This window comes from Anolis sagrei, chromosome 1 (assembly GCF_037176765.1).
Source record: "Anolis sagrei isolate rAnoSag1 chromosome 1, rAnoSag1.mat, whole genome shotgun sequence".
In the NCBI taxonomy this organism is placed as follows: domain Eukaryota; kingdom Metazoa; phylum Chordata; class Lepidosauria; order Squamata; family Dactyloidae; genus Anolis; species Anolis sagrei.
Window position 1 is genome coordinate 329113282 of NC_090021.1, and position 18825 is coordinate 329132106.

Below are 18825 nucleotides of genomic sequence, written 5' to 3' on the forward strand. Positions count from 1 at the left end.
CAGACCTGCAGTTCGGGCCTTTCTGTGTCTTGGGATAAAATGGAGGGTGGATGGGGCAACATACGCCGGAAGTTTTTTTAAAAAATCACTCAATTATGCACTCATGCTTATATGCACACATGCATATATCCTAATACAAATATGGAGAGATTCCTATGTGCACATATACGCATTAGCACATAATGGAAGGATTTTTTTTCATGCCGCCGGATTTCCTTCTTTCCCCAATTGCCTATTCATGATCTATTTAATATTATAAAGTTTAAAATAAACACTTTCAGGGACCTCTAAGGGCTCTCCACTTCTCTCTTGAAACCAGCTGGAAATCAGCTGTGTCTCCGAGAGAGTCCGAACAGCTGATCAGGGCTTTTTAAAACTGGCATGGGCGGGAAGCAGTCTCCCTAGAGCAGTGTTTCCCAACCTTAGGTCCTCCAAGTGTTTGGGACTTCAACTTCCAGGAATCTTAGCTAGCTTAGCAGCTGTTAGGAACTGTGGGCGTTGCAGTCCCAAACACCTGGTGGGCCAAAGGTTGGGACACACTGCCCTAGAGGCAAAGAGGGAAATTCTGAACTTTACATGATAGCAGAGCCACACAGTCATGGGAAAATCTGCTTTTCTCACCCAGAAGCAGGGTAAAAGAGGACCTTTTTGAATCGGGTTTTCCCTCCGTTGCTGCAATTGAGTGCGCATTTAGCACAAACGTCATCTGGCCACTCCTCTTTTTAACCCCGAATTATAGGTACTGTCTGGAAGCGCCCTGAGTCTTAAAGTATGTATCACACACTTGAATGTTGTGTTGAAGTTAAGGTTAATTATCACTGTTTGGGGCCAATTCACGTGGTAAGTGGAATAATCAAAAGTGGGGAGAGCCCAGTAAAGTATTCCTGCTCAGCTCATGCCCTCATTCAGGATGCTGTATTCCATGGAGTCCACATTTCATGATCACCAACTCTTCCCTTACCTATTCCAGGGATATCTCTCCTCAAAATTCTGTACTTCTACAACTCTGTGGGTTTCCTAAAGTTTGCTAATACTTTGATCTTGTGTGTGGATGATGCTGTTTTGGCTATATAAGGATTCATGTTTGTATAAAGAATTTTCTAATTAATGTACAAGGTGTGGAACATAGCCAGGTTGTTTGAAATTTCTATTTAGCATTTTGAACAAATTCAAATTATTACCACTTTTAGGAGAAATGGCAAATACTCTGGAATATCAATCATTTGAAATTATCCTTAATCCTTAAACTATTCTTGTTGATGTTGTTCATTCGTTCAGTCGTCTCCGACTCTTCGTGACCTCATGGACCAGCCCACGCCAGAGCTCCCTGTCGGCTGTCACCACCCCCAGCTGCTTCAAGGTCAGTCCAGTCACTTCAAGGATGCCATCCATCCATCTTGCCCTTGGTCGGCCCCTCTTCCTTTTGCCTTCCACTTTCCCCAGCATAGTTGTCTTCTCTAGGCTTTGCTGTCTCCTCATAATGTGGCCAAAGTACTTCAACTTTGTCTCTAGTATCCTTCCCTCCAATGAGCAGTCGGGCTTTATTTCCTGGAGGATGGACTGGTTGGATCTTCTCGCAGTCCAACTATTCTTATAAGAATAAAATTTCTTGTGGCACCTTGAGTTTTGTTTCATGTAAACCTTTGCAGTCCACTTTACCAGACTCCAACAAGAAAGAGCTAAACAAAGAATAATACTTTATAGCCTGGAGGTGATGAAGTCCACCATATACCAAGAAATGGTCAGGATCACCTCTGACATTAAACTGAGCCAGGTGATAGCCTCAGGCAGCAGATGCTGGAAAAAGGGGCAGCCCTCTGGCTGTTCTGCTTTAGTAGCGGACAGAACTTTGGATATTATGCAACCAATCTTGCTCCATTCCCCACAACTAGATTTTTATGTAGTGGAGGCACTATCGCATAGCTTAATAAAGTTATTGGTTTCAAGAACCCCCTTGATGCGCCAGTTCCACTGGATGCCAGCATGCTACCGAACACAATTCAAAGTGCTGGCTTTAGCCTATAAAGCCCTAAATGATTCTGGCCCACTTTACCTGTCCAAATGTATCTCCCTCTATGTTCCACCTCGGAGGTTAAGATCATTGGGGGAGGCCCTGCTCTCGGTCCCACCCCTCTCGCAAGTGCAACTGGTGGGGATGAGAGACAGGGCCTTCTTAGTGGTAGCCCCTCATCTATGGAACTCCTTCCCTAGTGAAATTAGATCAGCCCCCTCCCTCCTACCTTCGGTAAAAACTAAAGCTATGGCTGTGGAAACAAGCTTTTGGTCAGTATGCAGTACAGTAAGTGAGTACACATAACGGAATGATGACTCGGATTGGCCCTGGAACATGATTAGGATTTTGTGATTTTAACTGATGTTTTAATGTTTGTGTTTTAATTGGGTTGATTTCAATGCAGTTGTTTGTTTACAAATATGTATATGTAAATATGGCACTGAATTTTGCCTTTGTGAGGCCGCCCTGAGTCCCCTTCGGGGTGAGAATGGTGGAGTACAAGTGTGGCAAATAAGTAAGAATTAGTCTAAGCAGCTTCTTCACACAAAATCAGGAAGAATCCCCATTTTGTCCTATATCTGGAAATTCTGGCATGCATTCATTGTTTCCATAACATACAAAAATGTGAAACTAGAAAGCTTGGAACACCTTTGTTCTTCAAGCAAACCTCCCAGACACCCCGAACCAGCATAGCTAAGAGTCATGTTGGATGGAGGAAAAGGGTAGGGGGTTGCAGTTATTGTCTAAAAAAAAAAAAAAAAAAGATTGTCCAAGCTCTGCTAATTTGGTACACATACAATAAAGCGACCTCGATGAATACAGAAATCTGCGAAACATGGAAATTATTTCTGTCCTGCATTGTGTTTTTCAGCCAATTTGAATGCCAACTTCCTGACAAACACATTTGTCTATTCATTTCCATGATAGCTTGTTGATTATCTAACGTTAACTTTGATTTATATTTTGCCCTATCACAAAGACTTAGAAATCTCCACAGATTACAGCTGAAAACCAGCATCGAATTAGGACTTGGGATTTAGTCATTGATTCATTTTCTGTTTTGGTGCAAATATCATTTTGTTTTTAGTCCCGCATCTGTGAGTTAGAAATTATCACAAACCTTTATGACTATGGGTATGGTTTAGGAATGTTCTTCAAGTGTAACTGTACTATTTTTTTGGGAAAGAACTGGAAATATTGGCAAAATCCACATGGCTTCAAAATATTCAGAAATGTGATTTGTCTAATCTCATGATGGGGCTGAGGACCCCGAGAGCTTCTTAAAATGTTACTTTTCTTTGTCATTACCATCTTAGTTGAATACTTTACTAAGAGCAGACTTCAAAATACTCATGAAATTAAATATATATATATATATTCCAACAACATTGAAGAGGGATAATGAGAATAATTTGAAAACAAAAGGAAGTGTCAATTCATTGAAGAATGAGTTCTTATTTCTTTCCTAAGACTCTCTCACTTAAAGACAAGCACAGAACAGATGGAACAATCAGAACCAAGCTGTCAAAGTTAAGGAACAAGATCAAATCAAACTTGAATGAAACTGTGTTTTCATTACAACTGTCTTCTTTTTGTGCCATCTTGAAACAACCGGGAACACTGGAACATTAGGTTGGAAAAAATTACCAAATTAAACAGCAAAAGAAATCCAATTTATTCATATTAACAATTAATTAGTGTGATATTTTTTTTAAAAAAAAAGAATGATGAAAGGGACTACAAAGGGGTGTTCTTGTTGTAAATCAGAAACAAATAATTGTTTGTGTTTATGTATATATGGAGCCCCAGGTGGCGCAATGGGTTAAACCCATGTGCTGGCAAGACTACTGACCAATAGGTCAGCGGTTTGAATCCGGGAAAGTGGGTTGAGCTCCTTCTGTCAGCTCCAGCTCCCCATGCGGGGAAATGAGAGAAGAAGCCCACAAGGATAGTAAACCATGAAACATACAGGCATTCTGTGGGCAACATTATTGCAGATGGCCAATTCTCTCTCACCAGAAGTGACTTGCAGTTTCTCAAGTCACTCCTGACACGAAAAAAATGTATTTAACAGAACATATATATATGACGGAGGAACAGACACTGTAGCAGGTGGCACAGTGGGCTTCAGTAAAATCCTTCTCCACTGCAATCCCATGTGCCCCCAAAACCAGCTCTAGGGAGTTCTGAAACTCCTTGGAGGTTTTTGATGTGAAAGATGATGGAGGAGAGAGAAAGATGGATGTGCTACAAACTCCATAGAAATCTTGCAGCAGCCCACTACATTTTACTGATTTATATGAAGCATGTTCCCCAACTGGTTTAAACATTGATTGATTCTGGGGTATGCATGTATTTCCACTCAACGCTAGCAAAATCTCAAGAGGGATTTTTGATGTTCACAAGGAATACTCCAAAAGGCCAAAGGTATGACCTATCAAATTGGGAGGCCAGGCACACACACACACACACACAATAAAATCAAAATGCCCACTTTGCTGCAAGAGTAATGGGTGACCACCACAAGAAATAAGATCTACAAGACCTCTCTTATTAGGAAATGTTATCTGGAAGTCTTGCGTCTTCTTCAGTTTGAAAGTGGGGTCTCCACACTAGTTGTTTCCTCTTGGTACAGACTTAGGAAGACTGGCACAGAAGGCTGGGTAATAACAGGCTGTGTCTGAATATAATTGGGACTAGGAAGATTGGAAGAAATTCACTGAATTATCGTGGCTTAGAGCTGAAGATCGATTTCGTTTGGTCTGCCTTCCCTCTCAGGTCCTGTTTAGGGCTAGTTTGAAAGGAGAGAAGGCTAAATTAAAAATAAGACAAAGATTTTGAATGGGGGAATTTAGCATTTCAGCTTCTCCCACAGTCCCATAACATTTTTACATGAAAATAACATAACCAATTTGATGCTGCATAAATTCCAGTTCAGATAGCGAGGAAGGGGTTTTCATCACACATACAGGAGTTAAATTTATTTAACCAGAAGATCTCACTTGATATTTTCCCTATATTGTAGCAGGAACATATTTGGAAACATAATGCACAAAAGATTATATCCGACCAAAGTATTATGTTATCAGAACGTCAAAGCATAACACAAGAGCAGGAAAAGAGCACACTTTCCTTGGAATGTATGAGGCCTATACAAGAATTTAATCTGTAATTGACATCAAAAGGTCCTAAACAATAGGTCTCATGTGCAAACATGCCAGAAATGCATACAATGTTTTTGGTTGTTGTTCTTATCCCCTCCCTGGAGAATACAGTCAACAAAACGTTTTGTTTCAGGTGCAATGGGATGCCGAGAGATCTATGAATCATTTCAAGGGTACAGAAAAATTCATGGGAAGAGAAAACTTGGTTGATTTGGGTTCTGTGATTTCATGTAGTAAACCCTCAAAGGTCTACCCAGAGGTCTTATGATATAAAAGGGATATAAATACTTAAATGATTTTTTTGTGTGGTCGTGTCAGGAGTGCCCTGTTGTGATGAAGAAATAATTAGAGTGATGTTAAATTTTAAAGAACAATAATTTAGGAGTTTTAATCGTTTGGATGGTGAAATTGGCTTTTTCAGATTATTGAAGAAAGAACCTATTCTAAATAGTTCACTTCGAATATTCTTAAACTGAGGATAAGAAAACAGATTATAGGCTGTTTTAGTCAACAGTGGTTGCAGGATGAAGTCCTGCCTCAGATAGGACATAGAGCTTACATTGCTTCATAGGTCCCCCAAATAGGGATGTCAAACCTTCTCAAGTCTTGATTTTCTTGTGGTTCTCCACAAGGAATACATTGGCCCTTGGTTTGGTATAATGGAGCAGTACCTTGCATTTATCCCTGTAAAAATTCAGTATGTTGGTTCTGGCCCAGCTCTCCAATCTATCAAGGTCAAAAGTTAGCTACCATCCTAATTTGAGTAATCTGGAAATTTAGTACGTATGCCTTGGATTCCATCATCTAAGTAACGTATAATGATTTAAGCTGTATTGGATCTAGTCACTTCTTTCCAGGATGAAGAGGAACCACTGATGAGTACTCTCTGGCTTCAGTCTGTCAACCAATTGTAGACCCACCTAACCATAGCCCACAGTTCAACACCTTGCTTGAATTAATATCATGAGGGACATTATCAAAAGCCATACTGAATCCAAATATACTATATCTACAATACTCCCCTGATCTACTAGGAGACATTTTCCCTCCTCCAATCATGCTAGGACCATTTCTGTCCTCTAAGAATTCTCAAAGATGGTGGCTTAGGGCACTTCCTGACAGCACCAAAATCTGTGCCAAAGAGAGTTTTAAAAAGCCGTTTTGGCACGGATTTGTGTCCCCACTCCCACCAAAAAACCCGGGTTTTCTTGGGGAGGGGGCTACATGACCTCCCGATTACAATCAGGATGGCATGGAGCCACCCCAAAGCCCACAGAAGTTTCCCCTAAAAATAAAATAAAACATACCTGACTGTCATAACATTCATCCTCACACCCTCCTAGGGTGAGAAAATTATGCGCCATGAGACCGGGGGTCGGGTGAGGAGGAAAATCCCTCCATACCTCCATCTCCTGGCATGTCATTTCCTCGTACCAGGAAGGCATGAGGAGGAATGTTATGGCAGCCAAGTAAGTTTTATTTTTAGAGGGAAATGGGAGGGAGGGGATGGACGCCATCCCGGATGTTTGGGCTCCAGGATGTTCAGGATGGCAAGTGGAGACTCGCCCCTGGGTAGTCCCAGGACTACTTGGAAATGAGTCCCCACAGGCCCAATACCCTATTAGACCCAGGCCTTTAGGAAGGCCCAGATCTAATGGGGCATTTAATTACAGTAATTCGGAAAAAAACAAGGAAACACTGGTTTAAACGTCTCTGGTAAAACCGAGATAGATCCCATTTTTTGAGCCTGATAGGATGGACCCTTGGATCCAGAGTTCCTTTTTTCTCCTTTGACTCCGATGTTCTGAATTCTATTGGTAGCAGGGTTTTAGCTTAATATAAGTAAACATTATATAACAAAATAGACTACAGATTGTATTCCTAGGCATTACTTCTTTAACATAAAATGTGGCGCCAGAGTATCAGAAGTATCAGAAGTGGGAAGAACAAGGATAGGATCATAAAATACAAAAAAGGAAAAGCTCAGCATGTCTCAGTAAACTTTATCCAGAACAAACAGTATGCCAAGGTAAAATTAAACAACAATGTCAGGTAAATCTTGCAAAAGTACAGATTTTTTTTAACCTTCTAGTGACATATTGAAACTGATTATGTATTTTTATTGTTGTTTGTGTTTTTGACTGTGTTATTTTGTGTTTTTTTTAACCTGGTGGTGAACTGGAAAGGAAGTTTATTTGCTTTCTCACTTTTCTTTCTCCTTTGCAGTTCATGCATACTCAGTATGGAATTCTTAAGGCACCTGCTGTTTACTTTACCTGTTGCAGACACGCACCCACAATTACATAGCTAAGGTAGAATCTTATTCTTTCCCAGTTTTATAATTTTTCTTTAAAGTTTTATTATTTTAGTTTATTAAATGGTTTTATTGGGGAGTATTTTATAAAAATGAGCTTTTAGCCAGAAACTTTAAAAACTGCATTCTATTTCTATTATCTATGGCCTAAAGACTGCAAGATCAAAATCTGAAACGTAGGGATGGCTCTCAATGATGGCATGTACAAGGGGTTGAAATACAGACTTTTAACATATTGCATTCATTTTAAAAATAGTTCAGCAAAAGTCACACACACTGTTCAGGGCAGTGGTCTCAGGAGTCCAGAGAAGGGCAACCAAAATTATCAAATGTTTGGAAAGCAAGGCCTACAAGGAACAGCTGAAGGAACTGGGTATGTTTAGCTTGGAGAAAAGAAGGCAAAGAGGGAATATGATATTCCTGTTTAAATATTTGAAAAAAAATCACTGAGGAGGGGGCAAGCTTGTTTTCTATTACCTAAGAGTCTATCACACAGAGCAATGGATCCAAATTGCAGAATAAACACCTAAAACATCAGGAAAAACTTCCCGACGGTAAGAACAGTTTAGCAATGGAATATGCTGATTCAGAGTGTAGTGAAGTCTCCTTCTCTTGAGGTTTTTAGGCAGAGGTTGGGTGGCCATCTGAAGGGGGTGCTTTGATTCTGTGTTCTTGCATGGAAGGGATTGGACTAAATGGCTATTTTGGCTTCTTCTAATTTTCTGATTCTATGATTCTCCTTGAGGGCTGGAAAAGTCAGTGGTCTGAGAATTGGGAGTATCACCTAATTGGGAGTATCAACTAAAGCAGAACCACTGAATCTCTTATTGAATGACAACATTTAGAGAAATCTCACTAATTTTATATGTGAAATGAAACAAAACTTTATTTATAGCCTGACCTATCTCTTTGAAGGGACTCAGGCAGTTCACAACAAAATACACAATGGCAAACATTCAATGCCAACAGTAATATATAAGCAAATCAATAAACAAATCAAGAACAACTCAATAAATTATAGACCAACATAAATGACCAAGACATAACATAATCCACATAATTACAAAACAGATTAAATATTTAAAATATCAATAAAAATATCTAAAATTAGGTTAAAATTGTTGGGGGAGAGATGGAAAATAGCAGGTTACCAGGGTGGCTGCTAGCAGCTAGGTAAGGTGCAAACAGATGTACTCCCCATCTCCGTAAGCTAAATTGCATAGTGTTTTTAATTGCGAAGGAGAGGAGGGGGGAGGCCATTCTTAACTCTTCAGAGCAGTGGTTCTCAACCTGTGGGTTCCCAGATGTTTTGGCCTACAACTCCCAGATATCCCAGCCAATTAAACAGCTTTTAGGATTTATGGGAGTTGAAGGCCAAAACATCTGGGGACCCACAGGTTGAGAACCACTGCTTTAGAGAGTGAGTTCCAGAGTGACCACGGAGAAGGCCCTCTCTCTTATTCCCACTAACCGTGCTTGAGACGGGGGTGGGACTGAGAAGAGGGCCTCCTCCACCATCTGAAACACTCGTGTTGGTTTGTATAAGGAAATGTGGTCTTTCAAATAGTCTGGGCCTGAACTGTTGAGGGCTTTATAGGTAATAACCAGCATTTTGTATTTTGCCCGGAAGCAGCCAGTGGAGCTGCCGTAACATAGGAGTTGTCCGCTACCTGTACGGCACTCCAATTAGTAATCTGGCTGCCGATCCTAAATTCAGCCTACCAACATAACTCAGCCTCACATTTCTTTTAAAACACACATAAAACTTAGCTGTGTCTGTGCTGAATGAGAATACATAAAATATGAACTAGTATGGGTCAAACGAACATATATGATCCCCAACATATAGGAGGGGTTTTAAACAATCCCACCAGGACAAGCAACGAAGCGGAAAAATCCTTGTGATGCTGCAAGTAACAAGGCCTGCTGCTTTAACAATGAGGCTTGCAAGAGAACGAAAAGTCACAATAATTTCTAAGACATGTTAACAACCCCATAAGCATCTATCTTTGAGACATAAACTGCAGCTAATTATTATTACAGTGGCTCAAGCTGCCTACATTATTTTATTTAATCAGCATATAAAAGAACGAGCTGATGGAGAAAATTTCAAATAAACAGATGCTCGGCAATGTATAATAATGGATAAAATATAGAGTGTAAAAATTCAACAACAAAAAAAGGAAATGAACTGTCGGGCCAACATTCAGTATACAATATACTGCATTAGTCAGAGCATTTTAAAGTACAATATACTCTCTGTGTTTGTGTGTGAGAGATACCTTGGCTCACATCCCAGGATCCAAAAGGCAAGGAGACCTTACAATTCAAAACCATTTCTGCTGGGGCGGGGGCGTAAAATAAATTTCAGACCTATTGTGTTTATAGTTTCAGTAAGCTCCCTGATGGTGGTGTTGGCAACACATGTTGTAATGGCCTTTAATTATTTGTGAAAATTGCTTTCTCGCAAAAGATACTACATAAATACCTTAACCATCTAGGAATACAAAACTGTGAAAACACACAGAGTAGAGATCGCAGTGGTGTTGGTAGAGTGGCAAACTTGATCTGGATTGCAATCTGAATGCGGATTGCACAGGGAGTTCTGCAGATATTAAAATGTAATCATGGAAATGTGTTGGTGCAACATCCTAAAATTCTACACATAGGTAAGGTAAAGGTTTTCCCTTGACGTTAAGTCTAGTCATGTCCGACTTTGGGGGTGATGCTCATCTCCATTTCTAAGCCAAAGAGCCAGTGTTGTCTATAGACGCCTCCAAGGTCATGTGACCAGCGTGATGGCATGGAGTGCTGTTACCTTCCCGCTGAAGCGGTACCTATTGATCTACTCAGATTTGCATGTTTTCAAATTGCTAGGTGGGCAGAAGCTAACCAGGGGAGCTCTCCATGCTCCCTGGATTCGAACCGCTGACCTTTCAGTCAGCAAGTTCAGCAGCTCAGCAGTTTAACCCACTGAGCCACTGGAGGCATATACATACACATAAGTATGAAAGAAAATTAGGTTCCTGTGGGTTTTTTCGGGCTATATGGCCATGTTCTAGAGGCATTTCTCCTGATGTTTCGCCTGCATCTATGGCAAGCATCCTCAGAGGTGAGGATGAAAGAAAAATTAGGAACACGAGTTTCTCCACACCAGTTTAGACTATTCTATTCATTTTGCCCCATACCATTTACACAGATTGAAAGCTTTGGTTATGAAAAATTATGACTGTATAATTATTTCTCCCATTTTTCAGTATCTCACCAGGATTCTTATCTAATCCACATACCATACCAAATTGAGAGATTTTTCCCTGCTTCCCTTCCAACATAGAAATTTGTGTATATGATGGTAAAAACTTTACCCAGCATACTTTTTTGAAAAAAACAACAACCTGAATATATTTTTATACAGTTTACTATTAACTAAACCAGGGGTCCTCAAACTTTTTAAACAGAGGGCCAGAGTCCCTGAAACTGTTGAAGGGCCGGATTATAATTTGAAAAAAAAAACCCCATGAATTAATTCCTATGCACACTGCACATATTTTATTTGTAGTGCAAAAAAAAAAAAAACCCACTTAAAAACAATACAACAATTAAAATGAAGAACAATTTTAACAAATATAAACTTATAGTATTTCAGTGGGAAGTATGGCTGATGAGATGGGATTGTTGTTGTTGTGTGCTTTGAAATAATTCCAGACTTAGGTTGACTCTGAGTGAGGGCCAGGTAAATTGCCTGGGAGGGCCGTATTCGGCCCTCGGGCCTTACTTTGAGGACCTCTGAATTATTAGTACAACAGGTTAAGCTGCCAGCTACAGAAAATCTTTTTTGCAGGCTTTTAAGCAGAGGCTGGATGGCATCTGTCAGGGGTGATTTGAACGCAATTTTCCTGCGTCTTGCCAGGGGGTTGGACTGGATGGCCCATGAGGTCTGTTCCAACTCTATGATTGTATGACCAGAAGGTTGGCAGTTCAAACTGTGGGTTGGAGTGAGCTCCCACCATCAGCCCTAGCTTCTGCTTACCTAGCAGTTTGAAAACAGCAATGTGAATAGATAAATAGCTACTGCTTTGGCGAAGAGGTAAAAACTGGCCCTGAAGAACTCATGACGGCAATTCGATCAGGAAGGCGTCCATGGACAACACGCTCTTTGGCATGAAAAATGGAACAACAGCACCTCCCCATGGCCAAGTTGAGCCTCCAGATGCCAGAAATGAAAATGAGGAAAGCCTTGCCTCTGTTTATGTACTGTCTATCTTTGTTAATTATATAACGGCACTGAATGTTTGCCATGTATGTGATCTATACTCCGGTCTGAGTCCCCTCGGGGAGATAGAGCAGAATATAAATAAAGTATATTATAATACTTATTAAAGTATTCTGTATGCATTTTCTAGCACATATGTAGTAGTGTGCATTTACTTGTATATTAATCAAGAATATAGAATCAAAGAGTTGGAAGAGACCTCATGGGCCATACAGTCCAACCCCCTGCCAAGAAGCAGGAATATTGCATTCAAATCATCCCTGACAGATGCCCATCCAGCCTCTGTTTAAAAGCTTCCAAAGAAGGAGCCTCCACCACACTCCAGGGCAGAGAGTTCCACTGCTGAACGGCTCTCACAGTCAGGAAGTTCTTCCACATGTTCAGATGGAATCTCCTTTCTTGTAGTTTGAAGCCATTGTTTCGCGTCCTAGTCTCCAGGGAAGCAGAAAACAAGCTTGCTCTCTCCTCCCTATGACTTCCCCTCACATATTTATACATGGCTATCATATCCCCTCTCAGCCTTCTCTTCTTCAGGCTAAACATGCCCAGCTCCTTAAGCCGCTCCTCATAGGGCTTGTTCTCCAGACCCTTGATCATTTTAGTCTCCCTCCTCTGGACACATTCTAGCTTGTCAATATCTCTCTTGAATTGTGGTGCCCAGAATTGGACACAATATTTCAGGTGCGGTCTAACCAAAGAAGAATATGCAAGTGAATGCAGGTATGCAGAATCATGGTTTCCTTCTTACAATGGCACACCAATAGCTATTCCCATGCTTTTGATATTTGCAAATCACTAATTAGATCTCTTTATTTTGTTTCAAATCAAACAAGAGACCTGAAAGAGACCAGCTGTTCCTTCTCAAGAAAGGTGCAGGGAAAGCTGGAACTGCGGGACCTTTCTTAATGACAGTTGTGACCATGGGATACAAACAAATCAGATGATTATCTCAGTTGAAAGAAACTTTTGATGGGTTGCTTAGCTCACCCTCTTCAACAAAGGCGGGATAAAATTCATGATCCCTGCATCATCCTCGATAAAAAGGTGTCAAGTCTGGACTCGATCACCATCAACAATGTTGATTGCCCAACATCCCTTCACAGCTTGTTCAAAAAGCCTTTCCTTAATGTTTAACCTGAAATGTTCTATCCTCAGCTTTATATGCCTACATGTTCTGGTCTCAATGGCCAAGGAATATAATTGATATCTGTCTCTTCTAAAGATCTCTTTACATGTTGACAGAAAGTACTCTCATCTCCCCTTAAGCCTCCACTGCCCAAGTATGAACATGCCTTACTCTTGAAACAATGCCGCTTGCTTTTTTTTGGCATCCTTGCTAGTCTCCTTGCAATCTGGATCATGTTGATAGTATTCTGAGTTATTTAAAGGTACATTCCTTTTTATTATCTTGGTTCACATAACCAATCATGTCCAATGGGAAAATAATAAATTTCCATAAGACCCAACAGTGGGCCAGCATGTGGTAACATCAAGAGGGCCACAACACTGTACAATATGTTCCAGGCAAAAATGGGTGCAACACTGTGCATTGTGGTATAACAATGTTGTGTGAGAAGCTTCTTTATCTTATGTCTCTGTCTGTGCAAGTTCATGCATTTTCTTTTGAGGACTACGCCTCCCAGACTCTCCCTCTCAGCATGCCTACTTTAAGACATGCTCCTCCTCTTTTGTTCGGGTATTTCATGTACATTGAAATTACACTCATGTAGGAAAAATTATATGTTCTATTCCAAATATTAGAATATTGATACATCATACTTTTGTCTTGGTAAACATTGAACCAAGGCAGCGTTTCTCAACCTGGGGGTTGGGACACCTGGGGGGGGGGGGGTTGCGAGGGGGTGTCAGGGGAGTCGCCAAAGACCATAAAAATACAGTATTTTCTGTTGGTTATGGGGGTTTTATTGCAAAGTTTGGTCCAATTCTATCATTGGTGGGGTTCAGAAGGCTCTTTGTAGAAGAACTATAAATCCCAGCAACTACAACTCCCAAATGTCAAAGTCTATTTTCCCCCAAACTCCACCAGTGTTCACATTTGGGCATATTGAGTATCCATGCCAAGTTTGCTCCAGATCCATCATTGCTTGAGTCCACTGTGCTCTCTGAATGTAGGTGAACTACAACTCCAAAACTCAAGGTCAATCTGATCAAACTCTTCCAGCATTTTCTGTTGGTCTGTGAGCCAAGTTTGGCTTAATTCTGTTGTTGGCGGGGTTCAGAATGCTCTGATTGTAGGTGAACTAGAAATCCCAGCAATTACAACTCCCAAATGGCAAGGTCTATTTTCTTCAAATTCAACCCGTGTTCACATTTGGGCATATTGGGTATCTGTGCCAAGTTTGGTCTAGATCCATCATTGTTTGAGTCCACAGTGCTCTCTGGATGTAAGTGAACTACAACTCCAAAACTCAAGGTCAATGCTCACCAAACCCTTCCAATATTTTCTCTTGGTCATGGGAGTTCTGTATGCCAAGATTGGTTCAATTCCATCTTTGGTGGAGTTTAGAATGCTCTGTGGGATGGTAAACAATAAATTCCAGCAACACCCCCAACCCCACCAGTATTCAAATTTGGACGTATCGGGTATTTGTGCCAAATTTGGTCCAGTGAATGAAAATACATCTTGCATATCAGATATTTACATTATGATTCATAACAGTAGCAAAATGACAGTTATGAAGTAGCAATGAAAATAATTTTATGATTTAGGGATCTGTATTAAGGGTCACGGCGTTAAGAAGGTTGAGAACCACTGAACTAAGGGCTGCCTTTGAGACAGAATGCATACCTCAACATCCAAGTGAAACCTTCCAAATGCTATCTGCTATTTTTCTTGAACTGATGAAGGATGTGTCCATATTGTCTGATTCCCTGTATCTTTTATTGTTCAACATATTTAATAGCTTGTGCAGTCATAAGGTTTGAAAAGTTACCCTTTGAATTACAACTCCCAGAATGCCAAAATCAGCTGGGAGGAAGATGTTGGGAACTTCAGTTAAATTAGTAATTATTCAATTGTGTGGTACAATCTACACGAACCTGGGGTTAATGTCTAAATAGTTGTTAGTGGCTACTCAAATTTGGAATGCTATGGGCACATACAAAATAAACTTGTTGCAATCTCAATATGCCATTACTAAAAAAGGAAACTTGTTCAACATGGATCCATAGCTTAGCTCATACTGCGTCACAATGGAGACCACAAAGATAGAAACAGTTACTAAATAATTCCCCTTTGGCGACCAGTTGTTGATAGGAGGAAGAAAGAAAAAAACCCAGCAGTAACTTATGAGAAAAGGTTCATGAACCAATCTGTAGAAAAAAAAATCATACTATAGCTTCATTCAACTCCAAAAAGTTGTGGTCACAGCTAATTTGCTGTTTTGACTCAGGGCATAATATGCCAGGAATATATTTATGTCTATAGCTCTGCATAGAATGAACATGGGTTGTTTATGGCATGTAATTTTGCCTACATAACTTTATAATGTCAAGATTTTGAGTTATCGCACAGACACAATTTTGCTTCCTCAATGCATAAAGCAGCTATAGAGGAGACTAGATGGAGGAGCTTCACTCATGACATTGCCTCAGTGCGTGCCCAAAGCTGCTTTCGATGTGTTTACATTGTAGGTAGCACAGTCACATCATTTGGGGTGGGGGTGGGGGCACATATGTAGCACATATTCAATAGTGACTTCTTAAGACCTCAGGAAGGTCGGATTTTAGGACTACACAAATTCCCCCAGTCAGCATGACCCATAACAATGAGTGCAAGTTCAGAAAGAGGCTGGACAGCTATCACTGGAGATGGAACTCACCTCTAGCTGGACTTCTTGCATTGAGCAGGGGGTTAGACTCAATGGCCTACAGGGATTGTTTCCTTTCTGGCTTTCTGTATGTAGTTAATACCCCTGCTAACTGTAAATTGTTTTGCATTCACACATTATAAAAGCACAGAGAGGCATGGGGGGGGGGGGGGGGGGGAGCTTCTTCTAAACCTTGAGATGCCAGATCTGGCAATGATAGTACATGCCTTAGTCATCTCAACTGGACTACTTTTTTGTGTCAGGAGTGACTTGAGAAACTACAAGTCTGCAAGGACTTTGCCCAGGGGACACCCAGATGTTTTACCATCCTTGTGGGAGGCTTCTCTCATGTCCCACATGGGGAGCTGGCGCTGACAGAGGGAGCTCATCTGCATTCTCCCCGGATTCGAACCTCTGATCTGTCAGTCTTCAGTCCTGCCAGCACTAGAGTTTAACCCATTGCACCACCAAGGGCTCCTGTAGACTGGACTACTGCAACACGCTCTACCTTACAGGGAGAGAACAACTCTCATGCTATGGCAGCTTCACTGGCTCCCAGTCTGCTACTGGGCAAAATCTAAAGTGCTGGTCATTATCTTTAAAGCCCTAAATGGTTCAGGTCCAGTCTACCTGCCCAACCGCCTCTTCTCATATGAACCTGCCCGGACACTGCGCTCATCAGCAGATGCCCTCCTCTCGGTCCCATGCCCATCTCAAACCTGGTGGTTGAGTCCATAGTGCTCTCTGGATGTAACCTCCACCCCTGGAACTCCCTCCCAAAGGAGATCTTCCTATGAACCCAGGCGTATGAAGATGCAAATGTTTAAAGATTTGGCCTGATGAAACAAGGAAGGGACTATGGTTTAATGATTTACTTTATTGCTCTCTGTGTGATTATTTGTATGTTCTAATGTTTTATATTGCTTAGTCGTATTGTTTAATTTATTATTTTTATAGCATTGAATGTTTGCCTTTTATGTTGTGAGCCGCCTTAAGTCTCCATGAGGAGATAGGGTGAGATATCAATAAAGTTTTACTTGCTTACTTACTTACTTGCTTGTTTGCTGCACTGTAGTACAGACAGAGGACTGCTAGATGAGCCACCAAGACAATTGCTCTAGACCTCACTTTCCATGAATGATGGAAACCAAAATTATTCTCTTTAACCATCTTATCATAGGACAAAATTGAAAGCTAGCATGGAATAGTGGCTAGAGCCACGGATACAGGGGTGGGGTGTGTGTCAGAGTTAATATGAATGCTAGAAAACCACCTCTGTGAAATGCATCAGTGGAGGCAATATAAAGCAGAAAGACATGGGAGAAAGACTTCTGGGCTGTGGAGCCCTGCTTATGGAGCACGCTTTTCTTGAAGACCTCCAAGAGAAGGATGTTCCATAAGAGGGGCTCCACACTTTCTTTCTGGCACCAGGCTAAAACATGGCTATTAATAAATGCCTTTGGGGGCTAATATATTTTAAGTGCACAGATAAATAATAGTACCTTGCTGCTATTTTTTAAAAAGTGGTTTAAACTGATGCTATCTTTAATATAAGCATGATGTGAGGGACTTCTCAGTGGCTGCTCCCAGGCTTGGCGATTCTCTCCCTAGGAGGCCACAATGGCCCTGTCCTTGCTTTCCTGTCCACAGGTTAATTTTTTTTGCTGTCTGCTTTAGTCCATGCTTTTTATCAGTTTTTAAAGTGTTTTTAATATTTTATATGTACTCCAATTTAACTTTTTCTATAGTTTTATTTATATTGTCTTCTAATATGATGTTAGCTTCCTCGAGTCTCATTACTGAGAGAAAGGTGGGCTACAAATGATAATAATAATAACCTCAAAGGTATCAGATTCTATTTGGTCATCTCTACTTAGTACTTGGACAGAGGAACCCCAGGAGGAAAGAGAAGGAAAAAGAAGGAAAGAAAAAAAAGGAAGGCAGAAGAGGAAGGAGGAAAGAGAAAGGAATGAAGGAAAGAAAGAGGAAGAGGAAGGAGGAAAGATAAAAAAGGAAGGAAAGAAAGAAAAGAAAAGAAAGAAAGGGTGAAGGGAAAGGAGGAAAGAGAAAAAGAGGGATGGGGGAAGGAGGGAAAGAAAGAAAGAAAATAAAGAAAGAAGAGGAAGAAGGAAAGATAAAGAAAAGAAAACAAGCAAGCAAGCAAGCAAGAAAGAAAGAAAGGGAGAAGAGACAGGAGAAAAGAGAAAGAAAGGAATACCAGGTGTCATAGAGTATATTTCACAAGAAAGAATTACCAAAACCATATCTGAGTATTCCTTGGCTAAGAAAACTCTGAAATTCATAACGCTGCCATACATTGACAGGTTTTTTGAAGACACACACAGTAACATAATTATTTACATTTTTAATCTAAAACTGTTTATATAGTACACTGCCCTGAGAGTTTGTGATAGTGAAAAAAACAGAAGGTTTCTAATAAGGAAATGAATAACACATAAATACAAAAGAAGACCCTTCTTGGATGACTATGGGCTCTTTGTAGTCTCATTTGCTGACTCTTGTACCAATTACAATTTCTTAGCCTTGTGGTGAAGGGATAAAATGGAATGAGCCCATGTACACTGCATCCTTGAGAAAAACCAAAGTATAAACACAAATAAACAAATAAATTAAAACAGGGGGTGGACAGACTAGAAAGTTTCCAGTGCAAAGGAGGTATTGGATCTACTTGAACATAGAACTAGTCTGGTATTACCAGGTTTGGGGGACAACCTTGGGAAACTGATGGATGGAATGAAGACATTTTCATTATTCCCAGGATGGCAGCCTGCAGCTTGAACAAGATGGCATTCTATCCAAGCTGAAAGCTGTGCTCTGCAGTCACGAAAAAAGTTTGAGGATGACAGCTGCTGTACATGTAAAGGCAACAAATGTTATGTGACCAGAAATGACTGGCATGACATGTGCACCTTACGTAATCATGTTCCCAGCTATTCTAAAAATGTCCTGTTAAAAAGCCCTTTAAAACAGAGCCTTGTACCGTGCCAAACCACACCAAGAAATAAACCAACTCCACCTCCTACCTCATTGGGATCTGGTCTCTTGGATGCTTTCCTCCCCAATATTTATTTATTGAGCCTAGAGAAAGGGGGGAGGGGGACGGGACTCAAGGCGGCTTACATATGGGAATTATTCAATGCCTTAAACACATACAACATTAAACTTAAAATCCATTGAATTAAAATGAATACATATTTAAAAAATTTAAA

At 40.6% G+C, this 18825-nt stretch overlaps 1 protein-coding gene across 1 annotated transcript in view; it reads right to left on the reverse strand.

The window, feature by feature from the left end:
* The window catches only part of NUDT14 (nudix hydrolase 14), a 66779-nt gene that overhangs the window by 12766 nt on the left and 35188 nt on the right, over positions 1 to 18825 (reverse strand). The window lies entirely within an intron of this gene.